The sequence below is a fragment of the Podarcis pityusensis genome, assembly GCF_964106645.2.
Source record: "Podarcis pityusensis genome assembly, chromosome: 1".
NCBI lineage: Eukaryota > Metazoa > Chordata > Lepidosauria > Squamata > Lacertidae > Podarcis > Podarcis pityusensis.
Genome location: NC_138028.1, coordinates 36,911,381 through 36,924,941, shown reverse-complemented (window position 1 = coordinate 36,924,941; position 13,561 = coordinate 36,911,381).

Genomic DNA, 13,561 nt, shown 5'->3' with positions numbered 1-13,561 from the left:
CAATAAAGGAACTGGAGGCCCCTCGACTGTCCTCGGGTCCAGTATTGGACCACTTTGATCGGATATCCCCAGCCGATGTGGACAGACTCCTCCGAGCTGGAAAGCCCACCACCTGTCCTCTTGACCCGTGCCCGTCTTGGCTGATTAGAGCGTGTCCAGACGAGGTGCGGGCCCCCCTGGGGGATATCATCAATTTGTCCCTTGGCACCGGGATATTTCCAGGGGAATTGAAGGAGGCAGTGGTGCGCTCTTAAAGAAAACATCATTAGATCCCTTAGATCTATCCAATTACCGCCCGGTTTCGAATCTTCCATTCCTGGGTAAGGTGATTGAGAGAGCGGTTGCTGAACAGCTTGGTAGGTTTCTGGATGAAACATCGGCTCTGGATCCATTCCAGTCCGGCTTCCGCGCTGGTCATGGGACCGAGACGGCTCTGGTCGCCCTAACAGATGATCTCCGCAGGCAGCTGGATCGAGGCGGGTCGGGGCTGCTGATTCTTCTAGACCTGTCAGCAGCCTTCGACATGGTCGATCACGAACTCCTGGACCACCGCCTTGCCGACGTGGGGATCCAGGGCACAGTCCTTCAATGGCTGCGCTCGTTTCTCTCTGGTCGGGGACAGAGGGTGGCGCTTGGGGGGGAATTGTCATCGCGCCACTCCTTGGTGTGTGGAGTGCCTCAGGGTGCGATACTCTCCCCGATGCTTTTTAACATCTTTATGCGCCCCCTGGCCCAGCTTGTCTGGAGTTTTGGGCTGGGTTGCCATCAGTATGCCGATGACACCCAACTCTATCTATTGATGGATGGCCATCCTGACTCGGCCCCAGACACACTGACCAGATGTTTGGAAGCTGTGGCTGGATGGTTACGTGGAAGCCGGTTGAAGTTAAATCCTTCGAAGACAGAGGTCCTCTGGCTGGGACGGGACGATATGGGATTGGGGGGGCAACTCCCATCTCTTGCGGGGGTGCAATTAGTGCCAGCACCGTCCGTTAAGAGTTTGGGTGTAATCTTCGATACCTCCCTCTCTATGGAGGCGCAGATTACAGCTATAACAAAGGCGGCATTTTTTCATCTCTGCCAAGCTAAGCAGTTGGCCCCTTATCTCTCTCGCCCTGCCCTAGCCACTGTGATCCACGCGACGGTCACCTCCAGACTGGATTATTATAACTCGCTCTACGTGGGGCTGCCCTTGAGACTGACCCAGAAACTCCAGCGGGTGCAGAATGCCGCGGCGAGACTCCTTATGGGGTCTTCGCTGCGAGATCACATTCATCCGGTACTATACCAGCTGCACTGGCTCCCGGTGGAGTACAGGATCAGGTTTAAGGTGCTGGTTTTAACCTTTAAAGCCCTATATGGCCTAGGACCCTCGTACCTACGGGACCGCCTCTCCTGGTATGCCCCACAGAGGAACCTACGGTCTGCAAATAAAAACATCCTGAAGGTCCCAGGCCTCAGAGAGGTTAGGCTGGCCTCAACTAGAGCCAGGGCTTTCTCGGCTGCAGCTCCAATCTGGTGGAACGCTCTGTCACAAGAGACTAGGGCCCTGCGGGACCTGACATCTTTTCGCAAGGCCTGCAAGACAGAGTTGTTCCACCAGGCCTTTGGTCAGGGCCCAGCCTGACTCCCTCCTCTGGCAACCTGCACAGAACTTTGCTTAACGGTTGCCATTAATTTGATTTTAATTAATTTTTATAATGAAATGTTTTAGAATGTTGGATTATTTGATTGTTTGATTATTTGATTGTTGTTAGCCGCCCTGAGCCTGGCTTTGGCTGGGGAGGGCGGGATATAAATAAAATTTATTATTATTATTATTATTATTATTATTATTATTATTATTGTTTTATTTTTATTGCAAAACGTGCCATAGATCAAACTGTGTGTGTAGACTGTAGGAAAAAGAAAAGTATGCCATTTTCATTGTTTCGGTAATCAAATGCTGTGTGCATGCAGCCTAAAACTATATCCTTATTAACCTAATTGTTCGTCCAGCTCTGCTTTTACCTGTTGTGACCTCCCTTGACAACTTGGTTATCGCACACACTTTTCTATTATGGGATCCTAATGTGGTCTATGGGGTAAAACCATAGAGCAGTATATACAATATAATAAAATGAATTCCAAATAAGTGACTAAAAACAGAAAAGCAGCCACTGAGAACTCGCTCCTTCTATATTCACAGCTAGTTCTTACAAATAGTAGTATGAGCTAAAATAGAAGCAAATGGGCTGACAAGAAGGCTTGGGAAACCAGAGTATTAAGTGTTCTCCTTTCTGACAGAAATGTTGATAGGTTTCTTGCCCAGCTTGAGTGCTGGTTGTTTTGGTGGCTGCTGTTACCTAACCTAGGCCCTTAATTGTCTCTGTCAATCACTGACATGATGCACTTCTTCATCATGGCTGTGATTATAAACCATTACTTTCCTGAGCAAAAGCCCTCTCCTTTCCCTAGCCTCTCAGCTCTTTCATAGAAAATTTCTTGTGCCAGAGAGAATTCTTCAGACTTTTACAATAATGTACCAAGGTAGCAAACTGACAGTTTGAAAAGCCAGGTTTCATTTCACGAAGGCTTTTAAGCTGTCTTGGAAGTGAAACTTGCAGACATTTCAGTCAGTGTCTCCAGACTTTCCTTTTTTATTCGGGGGGCTTTCATTCCTTACATGCCATGAAAATATTTATTTTTTTAAATAGTATTTACATAGTCACAGTTCTCTCGAGCAGTTTGGTATTAGAAGCAGCATTTTAATGGGTAATTGAGAAGGATGTTTTCTTGGTAAATAAGTACAGGTAGATGTGATCTTTGGCAAACATATTTGAGGGGAAAATGTGCTCAGTGTGCTATCGTTTATATCTCGTAGGGAGAAAAAAATTCTTCCACAAGGTTACATCTGTTTACACTATTTTATTATCTGTTGAATGGTATGATATGAAGTCTTTTTATTGCAGTTTAGTTAAAGAAGAGCCAAGCTTGTGATGGAAGTGTCAATCAGCATTTAGTCATACAGTATCTATTTCTGTTCCTGCTCTGCTCAGTACAGAAGGGCTATTATAGTCTACATTACGGCACAGCTCATTGGGATACAGATATCCTTGAGGGGAAGGATTTATTTTGAAAGAAGATCTTCAACATAACAGGAGACACCATTTAGACATTTTTAAAAGTACACTCACAAAGGTATGTAGAAGTAAAATACAGAAATGATTACACTGAAAACTGGATTGTTCACTTTGCCAACATTTCTCCCTTTTAATGAAATGGTTTGTGAAGTCAAATAATGCAATTGTTCAAGTGAGGCTGCTAACATTTTATTTATTCTCGCACATATTTGTTTGTTTGTTCATCATATATTAATCTCACTTTTTAGAGAAAAATGCTCTGCCAAAGCAGCTCACAGTTGAAAATTCAGTACAGCGCTGGTGACTATAATAAATGAGAGTGAGTTATGGGGTGGCCCTGCTCTGCAGTGAAGTGAAGTGACCTGCTTCAGGCAAGATACAGTAGATAAAGGCAGGAACTGGTGTGTGCAAGAGAGGCCAGTGTGGAGGTGTGGCAGCATGCCACATTAGCTCTGCCGGTACATTAGCACCATGCTGACCTCCCCATTAGTCCTTCCTCCTCCCTCCCTCCCTGAAAGCTGCAGCAACACTGGTGTTGTGTGGCCAAGCACACTCCACTACCACCTTGCCATCCACCCTGGGTCTCTAAGTGGTTCAACAGTATTGCAGATATTTATATTATGCAGTATGAAGTGACTAGATGCATATAAGAACTGACTCCTTTTAGAAATGAAACATTGTCCAGACTCATAAAGATATTACTTGCAGAACTCTTCAAAAACATAACCTAAGTATCAAAGGTGCATCCAGTAATATCCACACAATGTCTTGTGCTGTCCAGCACAGGCTCAGCGTCTTAGAAACAAAAGGTAACTCCAAAAATCAAAACGATGTCTTTCTCTCCCCTATTCCAGCCTCCCTTAGCCTGCCTAAGGCTATGCAGCTTTTTCGAGTGCTTCATTTACATCCTTTCGTTCTCTGTGGTGTTCAGAGAAAGACTAAAGCCACCACCCGTTCAAGATAGCGATTTGCAACTCAATGCCTTTGTCACCTGATTCAAGGTTACAACACTTGCATGTTAGCTAGCAGAAAACAACAATTAGTTAATTATCAACTCGGCAAGAGCTCGGAGAGCTCTTCTTGCTGTTCTTCAGCTTCATGTTAATTTTTTTCACCAATACACAGACATTCCCATTTAGATGTCAATTACACCATTTATACTTAACAAACAAAACTTTCCAAAGCATTGCCCATGTGGGGGCAAGCATTACTGGTTGCTACTTGTGCGTGCCCCTCTTCAGCAGGGCTGGGCCACCCATGAGGTCAGGTGAGGTGGTTGCTTCAGGAAGCAGAGCCAGCCTCCTCTGCCACCACTCCTCCTCTGTGTCTGCCCACCACTGCCAGCCACCATAGCCCCCTCTTCTAAAACTGCCTCCTGCAGCTGCGTCCCCTCTGTCCAGCCACCACCTCTGCTGCCACCCCCCACTGCCCCTTCCTCTGTGCCTGCCCACCACTGCATGATACTGGGTAGGCATGATGGTAGCACGAGGCAGAGGAAGCATCTGGACACGGAGGAGGAAGAGGAGGTGGTAGGCAGTTGCAGCAGCAGGAGCAGGCTGGTGAGGGGGTTCGTTGACTGTTTTGCCTAAAGCTGCCAGTCCTGCTCTTTAGGCAGCAACATATCATGTCCCACTGGCACAGACTCAGAAAGACAAGACACAACAAGGGACGTGTAGGGGAAAGACAGAGGAGGTCTTTGGAGCTGCAGTAGGCACTAGTGATACCCCTTTTCCTACATATGAACTTTTTGAGAAAATAACTGGGCACCCCACTTCCTATCAGCAGCAAGGGGACATTTTGATCAACGCGGCAGGACACAAGTCTGCTGTATTATACTTGCCAGATAATGGATGCTGCTGTAGCTGCTGCACTGTCCTTCAGATACCACAATCCCAAAACTGCAGAAAATCAGTTTAATACCAACTTAGCATCATGTCGTCTAATAACACTTTCTTAAGCGATTATTAGGAAAGGTATCAAATACCAGGATTAGGCGGCATGATCATTAAATAATTCATCTTCAAGCTCTATTTATTAGTAATACATGTATCATCACCATTATTATTTTTAAAGTCTTTCATGGAAACCAAAGAAACTTGTGCTTCCATCACACTTAGTTCTTTATTGCTCCCTCAGAGACATAAAAGGGAAAAGAAGCATGATGCTGGACATTTAAATGCCACTTATATTGCATTTAGGTGGAACAACATGTTATAAACTCAACTGGCAGAAGTGAGAGCGTTTATTACAAGCTGGTTCTTTGTGTCCCCTTTGGTGTGTGAGGAAAGGGGAGCTGGCAAATTAAATTAACAAAATGGCCTCCCTGCGGCCTCTGATTGGTATAGCTTTTAGTGGATTATATAAAAATGGTGTCAGATTTGCGGCTGCTGAAGATTTCACCTTTAAGAATATTTTCTTCGCTGTGGGAAAAGAAATTGGTTGCACCTAGAATGAATAGAAATGTCATGCTGTTTGTCTAAACAGCTAAAAGGCCTGATAAAACAATTGGAAATGAAGTTTCTATTGATGATTTACTGTATATTTCGCTGTCACCCACTGAAGAACTGGATAATGGAATGTTACATAATGCATCCCTTTTTCTTCAAGTACCTTTGCATCACATAAAGACTGCAGATACACATGCACTATTAATCAGATCTGCACAAAAATATGGACAAGGTAGCCATACCTTTCCACAGGGAATAATATTTCACCAGAACCTGAATCCTCAACATTTAAACCACTGTATGCACCCTCAGTGCTGGCATAAGAAGACCTGTTTGACCAGAATTTGCATTGTAATGGTGTATACAAATAGTGCAGGAAATAAGGGCAATATTTGAAGGCAGGTAATAAATTATAATAATGATAATACCACTCCCACTGCTCCAGAAATATTACATGTGTTCACAACTTTGGTTGCTGAAGATGATTCTCAATATGTGTACCGTTCCTTTTCCTACTAATCCTGCCAACTAAAAAGTTGGATTGTGCTTCTAGAATCTGAGATGTGCAACATTTGTCAATATCTTCCTCTATATAAAAATGCCACACACCCTTCGCTAGAACCTCAACAATTACCTTTGACTAGAAGTCAGGCTGCAAATGGTTTTGTTTTGCGGGTTTTTGAAAGAAACAAGTGAACAAACACAATTAATAACACTTCACCAAATGCACTTTATTCATTTATTTGACAAGTATAATTTTGTTTTGATAGTAATGTTAGACAATAGTAGTGAATGCTCGGCAGTGTACTACATGCTAATGACAAAGACTATGTGGCAGTCGTCACCAGCATTTCACTGGAAATTATGAAGCACTCTGTGGAGCTCCAGCAAAGGTCCGTCAGGGTCATGGGTGAGTTTAAGAGACCTGAGTAACATAACCCAGTGGGTACTTGAGCAACTGCTATTTGATGGCTAACATTGGGTTCACTGTAAAAATTCTAGATTTGTAAGCTTTTTTTTTTTTTTTTTGGAAGTTATGTTCTTTGAGGTGTTTGGGTATTATCATTAAATATAAATTTTTATTAGTTTTACAAACTTTTTAAGACAATACAAACATATAAAAAGACATACAAACACGTATAGTTTCATGACCTTTTTTTCATAAACCTTCTTTCTCGGACTCCCCCATACCTCTCCTTTCTGCATCCCAATGTCCAAAATTTTCCAGCAACTTCTAAATAGTTCTGTCAAACATATGTCTTCTTAATCTTCTCTTCAGTCTAATCTTATATCGCTGTAACCCTTTCTTTCTCAAAACCTCGACATTCTAACATTCATCAAGTTTATAATAGTCCTTAAGATAGATTTTAAATTTCTTCCATTCTTCTTCCGCCGTCTCCTTCCCCTGGTCGCGGATTCTGCCAGTCATCTCAGCCAGTGTCATATAATCCATCACTTTCATCTGCCATTCTTCCAGAGTGGGTAAGTCTTGTGTCTTCCAATACTTTGCGATGAGTATTCTTGCTGCTGTCGTAGCATACATAAAAAAGATTCTATCTTTCTTTGACACCAATTGGCCGACAATGCCCAAGAGAAAGGCTTCTGGTTTCTTCGGGAAAGTACATTTAAGTGCCTTTTTCATTTCATTATATATCATTTCCCAGAAAGCCTTAATCTTCGGGCACGTCCACCAAAGGTGATAAAAAGTACCTTCAGTTTCTTTACACTTCCAACACTTATTATCAGGCAAATGATAAATTTTTGCTAGCTTGACTGGGGTCATGTACCACCTGTAGATCATTTTCATAATATTTTCCTTTAAGGCATTACATGCCGTAAATTTTATACCGGTGTTCCACAACCATTCCCAGTCAGCAAACATAATGTTATGACCAATGTCCTGTGCCCACTTAATCATAGCCGATTTAACTGTTTCATCTTGTGTATTCCATTTCAGCAGCAAATTATACATTCTTGATAAATTCTTGGTATTGGGTTCTAACAATTCAGTTTCTAATTTTGATTTCTCCACCTGGAAGCCAATTTTCCTATCTTGTTTGTAGACCTCCATTATTTGATAATAATGGAGCCAGTCTCGTACTTTAGGTTTCAATTTCTCATGACTCTGTAATTTCAATTTGTCTCCATCTTGTTCCAAGATTTCCCAATACTTTGGCCATTCGGCCTCCATATTGAGTTTCTTCAATGCCTTAGCCTCCAAGGGTGACAACCATCTAGGGGTTTTGTTTTCCAACAAGTCTTTATATCTTATCCAAACATTAAATAACGCTTTTCTGACAATGTGATTTTTAAAGGCCCTATGCACTTTGATTTTATCATACCATAGATATGCATGCCATCCACATGTATTATTGAAACCTTCTAAATCCAAGATATCTGTGTTCTCGAGGAGCATCCACTCTTTCAGCCAGCAAAACGCTGCTGCTTCATAATACAGTTTTAAGTCCGTCAGGGCAAATCCCCCTCTTTCTTTTGCATCTGTAAGTACTTTAAATTTTATTCTGGGCTTTTTGCCCTGCCAGACAAATTTCGCAATGTCTTTCTGCCACCTCTTGAAACAGTCCATCTTGTCAAGAATCTGCAAAGTTTGAAACAAAAATAACATTCTAGGCAATACATTCATCTTAATAACTGCAATTCGGCCTAACATTGACAATTTCAAATTTGACCATATTTCTAGATCTTTTTTAATTTCTGACCAACACTTTTCATAATTATCTTTATACAAGTTCAAATTTTTAGATGTCAAGTGAACCCCTAGGTATTTCACCTTCTTAACCACTGTCAAACCTGTCTCTTCTTGAAATTTCTCCTTCTCCATGACTGTTAGATTTTTTTCTAAGACTTTAGTCTTCTGTTTGTTCAGTTTAAATCCGGCTACCTGGCCGAATTGTTGAATTATCTCCAACACCCTTTTCATACTAGTGTCTGGCTCTTGTAAGGTCAATACTAAGTCATCTGCAAAGGCCCTTAACTTGTAATGTTTGGCTCCGACCTGTACACCTTTAACCTGCTGGTCATTTCTAATCATATTTAGCAACACCTCCAGAACAGAAATGAAAAGCAATGGGGAAATTGGGCACCCCTGTCGTGTTCCTTTTTCTATCTTAAGTTCCTCAGTTATCACATTATTTACAATCAGCTTAGCTTTTTGTTCAGAATATATCGCACCCATACCGTTCTCAAAGCCTTGACCTACCCCCATCCCATGAAGATTCTTTTTCATAAAACTCCAAGAAATATTGTCAAAGGCTTTCTCCGCGTCCACAAAGATCAACACTGCTTTGGTGTTTAAGTTCACCTCTAGTAATTCCAAAATGTCTATTATATTCCTTACATTGTCTGATAAATGCCTTTTTGGGAGAAAGCCTGCTTGGTCCTTGTGAATCTTCTCCATCAACACTCTTTTAAATCTTTTTGCCAAAATGTCTGCAAAAATTTTATAATCCACATTGAGTAATGATATTGGGCGGTAGTTCTTAAGTTGAGTCTTTTCAGTCTCTGTCTTTGGTATGAGTGTAATATAAGCTTCTTTCCACGACTCTGGTGCCCTTTCCCCCTCTAAGATCTCGTTACAGACTTCCTTTAACGGTTGAACCAACCACTCCTTCAAGGCTTTGTAATATCTGGAAGTCAGTCCATCTGGTCCTGGAGATTTGCCCAGTTGCATGTCCTGAATGGCACCCTCTATCTCTTGTTCTGTTATTCTCTGGTTTAAATCCACCTTACTTTGATGAGAGATTTTTTGTAATCCATATTTATTAAGGAATTCATCTATGTCCTTTTCATTTTGTGGCCCTTGAGAGTATAGTTTTTTAAAATAGCTCAAAAAACAGTTTCTAATCTCATTAGGTTTAGATATATTCTTTCCATCCACTTCTAGGCTTGTAACTGTATTTAATTTCTGCCTTTTCTTCAATTGCCAAGCCAGAAGTTTGCCACATTTATCTGCCGATTCAAATGTCTTTTGTTTCATTTGCTTTATCTTCCATTCAATCTCTTGATTCATCAGTTCCATATATTGTGTTTGATATAACTTGATCTCTCTCAAAATCTCCTGGGACTTTGGTTTTGATCTTAATTTTTTCTCTCCTTCTTTTATCTTTTCCAAAATCATTTCCTTCTTCTCATCCTGCTTTCTCTTTTTTATTGAATTTTGTTGAATCAGAAATCCTCGTATCACAGCTTTGCTTGCGTCCCAGATCACTCTTTTTTCCACATCGGCCTTTAGATTTATTTCAAAGTAGTCCTTTAAAGTTTTTTGGGCCTTCATGTGGATCTCCTCATCTCGAAACAGGGTGTCATTCATCCTCCATCTAAATTGACCAGTTGTTGTAAGTTTCATTTCCATCTTCACGGCGTTATGGTCGGAGCAGGTTTTTGGGCAGATTTCTACCTTCTTAATCTTTGGAGCCATCCCACTAGTAATCCAAATTTGATCAATTCTGGTCCAGGTCATCATTGCTTGAGAGAAAAAAGTTCCCTCTCTCTCAAGAGGGTTCCTCGTTCTCCATATGTCTATTAAGTCCATATTTTCAGTCATTTCAAAGAAGGTCTTCGGAAGTCTCCCTTCCTTGGAGATTGTCAGTCTTTGTGCCTTGTCCATATTTGTAGAGACCACACCATTCATATCTCCCATAATTATTACATTGTAATCCAAATAATCCATCAGAGTTTCATGAAGCTTCTTAAAAAATTCCGCCTTGCCTTCGTTTGGTGCATAAACTCCAACTATTAAGAATTTTTCTCCTTGTACTTGTATTTCAACTGCCAGGTATCTTCCTTGTTCATCTTGGGGTCCATTTCTCTTTTACATAAATCACAACTCCTCTTTTCTTGACTTTATCCGATGAGATAAATTCTTGTCCTAATCTTTTATTTATAAGTAGTTTCCTGTGTACCCTGGTTACATGAGTTTCTTGTAAACAAATCAAATCCAATTGTTCTTTTTTCAAAATATGAAACACCTGTCGTCTCTTCAAAGGCATGTTTAGCCCATTGCAATTCCAACTGAGGAATTGCAGGGCCATCTTATTGTTTCTCCGTTGCTCCTCCTACTGCTCCAAGTTGTTGCTCTTCCTCTGATGGCGGTGGTTTAAGTCCAAACGATAGATTCAAAATATCTAACGCTCTCCTTTGTTCTAGAATTGGATCCACCGTTCCCTTCTGTAAGTCCTCGTTATTTCTCTCCAGGAACTTCTCTTTGTCTTGGATTGTCTTTATTTTCACCTTCTTTCCCTTGTAGTTAAAGGACAGTCCTTGTGGAAACTCCCACCTAAAGAGGATGTTGTTCTTCTTCAGCAGGTAGACCAAATCCTTATAGAAGGTTCTCACCTCCAAGATATGTTTAGGGATGTCTTTAAAGATTTGTATAGGTGAATTTTCAATTTCCAAGGCCTTTTGGTAATGTAGTTTTAATATTTTATCTCTTTCTTCCGTAGATCTGAGAGTAATCAGACAATCCCTCGGGGTCTTTCTGTTCTGTCTCCTGCCCAATCTAAATGCTGTTATTATCTTAAATTCTTCCTCCTCCAAATCCTCCTGCCAAAAGTCAGCAAATGCTTGTGTTAGGAACTCCACGAGGCTGTCCCCTTCACTCTCGGGAATTGATCTTAATTTCAGGTTTCTCTCCTTTCTCTGTAATTCCATCAAAGACAGGGTCACATCATGCTCATATACCTTCTTAGCAATCGGTTCTAACTTCTCCTGTGCCTCTCCAGCAATTTTTCTGGCGTCCTCTGCAATTTTACGTGTTGCCGAGTTTTCTTCAATCAGTTTATTTATAGATTCTGTATTGGATGTCACACTTTTCGTGTTCAAGTCCAATCTCGCTGTTAGTTCTGTTAGTTTTTGTGAGTTTTCTGTACTCTGCTTTGTCAAAGTCTCCAAAGATTGGTTTATCTTAAGTAATGCCTGTGTCACTGACTCCATGGAGGCAGCTGTCACTTTTTCTTGTCCAGCTGCTCCTGTAGGAGTTAGACTAGAAATTGAGCCTCTTTTCTTTTGTTGCAGTTGTTGCTGTTTAGCTTTAGCTCTGGTAGTTATCTCTTCTGCCGGGGCGCTCATGTCCCAAGGACGTTCCCACAAAGACAGTTCCCTGATGGAAAATCCCACTGTCTTAAACCGTTGCAACTAATACTTTCAGCCCTCTAGAGGGAGCAGAACAAAATGTCCAAGTGAGGGAAACAAAGAAGTTAAAAACAAATATAACAGGAGGCTTGAATATATAAACTGCAACACTTTTTTCCTGTAGATACTCTTTCAACACACTCCAGTATACTGTAGCAATAAAGTCCCAAAACTTTGTATCAAGCAAAACTTTAACCATGTAACTTTCCCAGAAGTTTCTAAAGACAGTTCAGTGCCCTAATATCTTGTTTGGCAGTCCGTTTCAGTGGATTAAGACAGCGGAAGGCTTTTTTTTCCCCTTTAGATAGATCATGCAGAATTCTAATGTCCCTTTTCCTCCCCTCTGCCCTGCTTGCTAGAGGGGAATCTATATTCAATGTCAGGTTTAAACAGTTCTAAATTGCTTCCTGCGGATGCAGCTTTAAAACTCCGTTGCTTTAACTATCATGCAGTCGGGGGAAGGCAGACTTCCTTAATTTTCACCTTCCCCGTTTTCAGCCAAATTTCAGGTTTAAATCTTTAGTTCCAGATAGACGTCCAATCTTACTCACGGGTTTTTCAGTCCAAAATTTACAGGAAGGAATCAGCGCTCTCCGTCAATGGCGACGCGGCTTCACCCTGCGGGCTGGGTAACGACTCTCAGCACCGCGCTCTCCCGATGCCGTTCCAGAGCCTTTAAAAAGGCTCTTTCGCAGTAAGGGGGGGCGCTTCTGGTGCCCACCGAGTCTCCTTGTTCACAGGCTTCCGCGCCTGTGATTTTAGGGGTCCCCCGCTTGCCGTAGCGGGTCAGACCCGAACTCGCAGAGCAGTCCTCCTCCGGAGCTCGGAAAGAGGACCGCCATTAACGCTGGCGCCGACCGGAAGTCCGGTGTTTGGGTATTATCATCCATCTTCTTTATTTTAATAGAAAAATGCTTCCGAATAAAGGCTACTCTGTTGCCTAATAGAGCCAGCAAATCATGCTTTCATTTTAAGCTGCCGTGATTACTATAATTTCTGCTAGGTAGCATTTGCCCTTTCCATTAGGTTAAAAAGTACAGTGACTAGATTTCCAATGTGGAGCAAATCTATTAATTGCCTGGCTTTTCGTATAGTTTTTGAAGGATTTAAAACATTGTCTTCAACTAATCTATAACTGGATCATGCCCTGACTTCATGTAGGTCACATCAGTGGCCCCAGTGCCATTTTCTTTCTTTACCTTATTTTAAAAAAACCTGAAGGGAGAAGGAAAAACAATAGACAGAATGCTTCTGCCTCTACTAACTGTGTAACAGACCTGATTTCTACAGGAACAGTTCTTTTTCATCCCTGGATGGTAAGCTGTACCCACTGAAATTCCCCCTCCTACACTACTTTTCTAATGGCAAGTGTCCTGCTTTCACCTGTATCTAGACACCACAGAGAGGCATGTTCTCTAGTAAATAATTTAAACTGGGTCATATGTTGCACATTGGGATTAAAGATGGATCCTAGGTCTAAGACAGATCAATAGCACTGATTTAAAATATTGTTATGAGTTTGGGGTGGGGCAGACCTACCCACCAACGTCTAAATTCAATGAAGGTTTAGAATTTGATCAAACTCATAAATTCATGAATTTAGCAAAGGCTGGAGATAATCATGGCTACCTTCCTCTTGAGACTAGCCTGACAACAGCTTGCTGACTGGAGGTGGGCCGAAAGGCTGATGATGGCCTGGTTTGTTTGATAATGATATGCCATCAGCAAAACAATAAGACACTCTGCCCGGTAGCTTTTGGGGTAGAATTACTGTTGGCCTGATGTCAGGAAAGAGGGTATTTTGCTATGGGCTTGTGAGGCAGAGGTTATCAGGGTGACTGG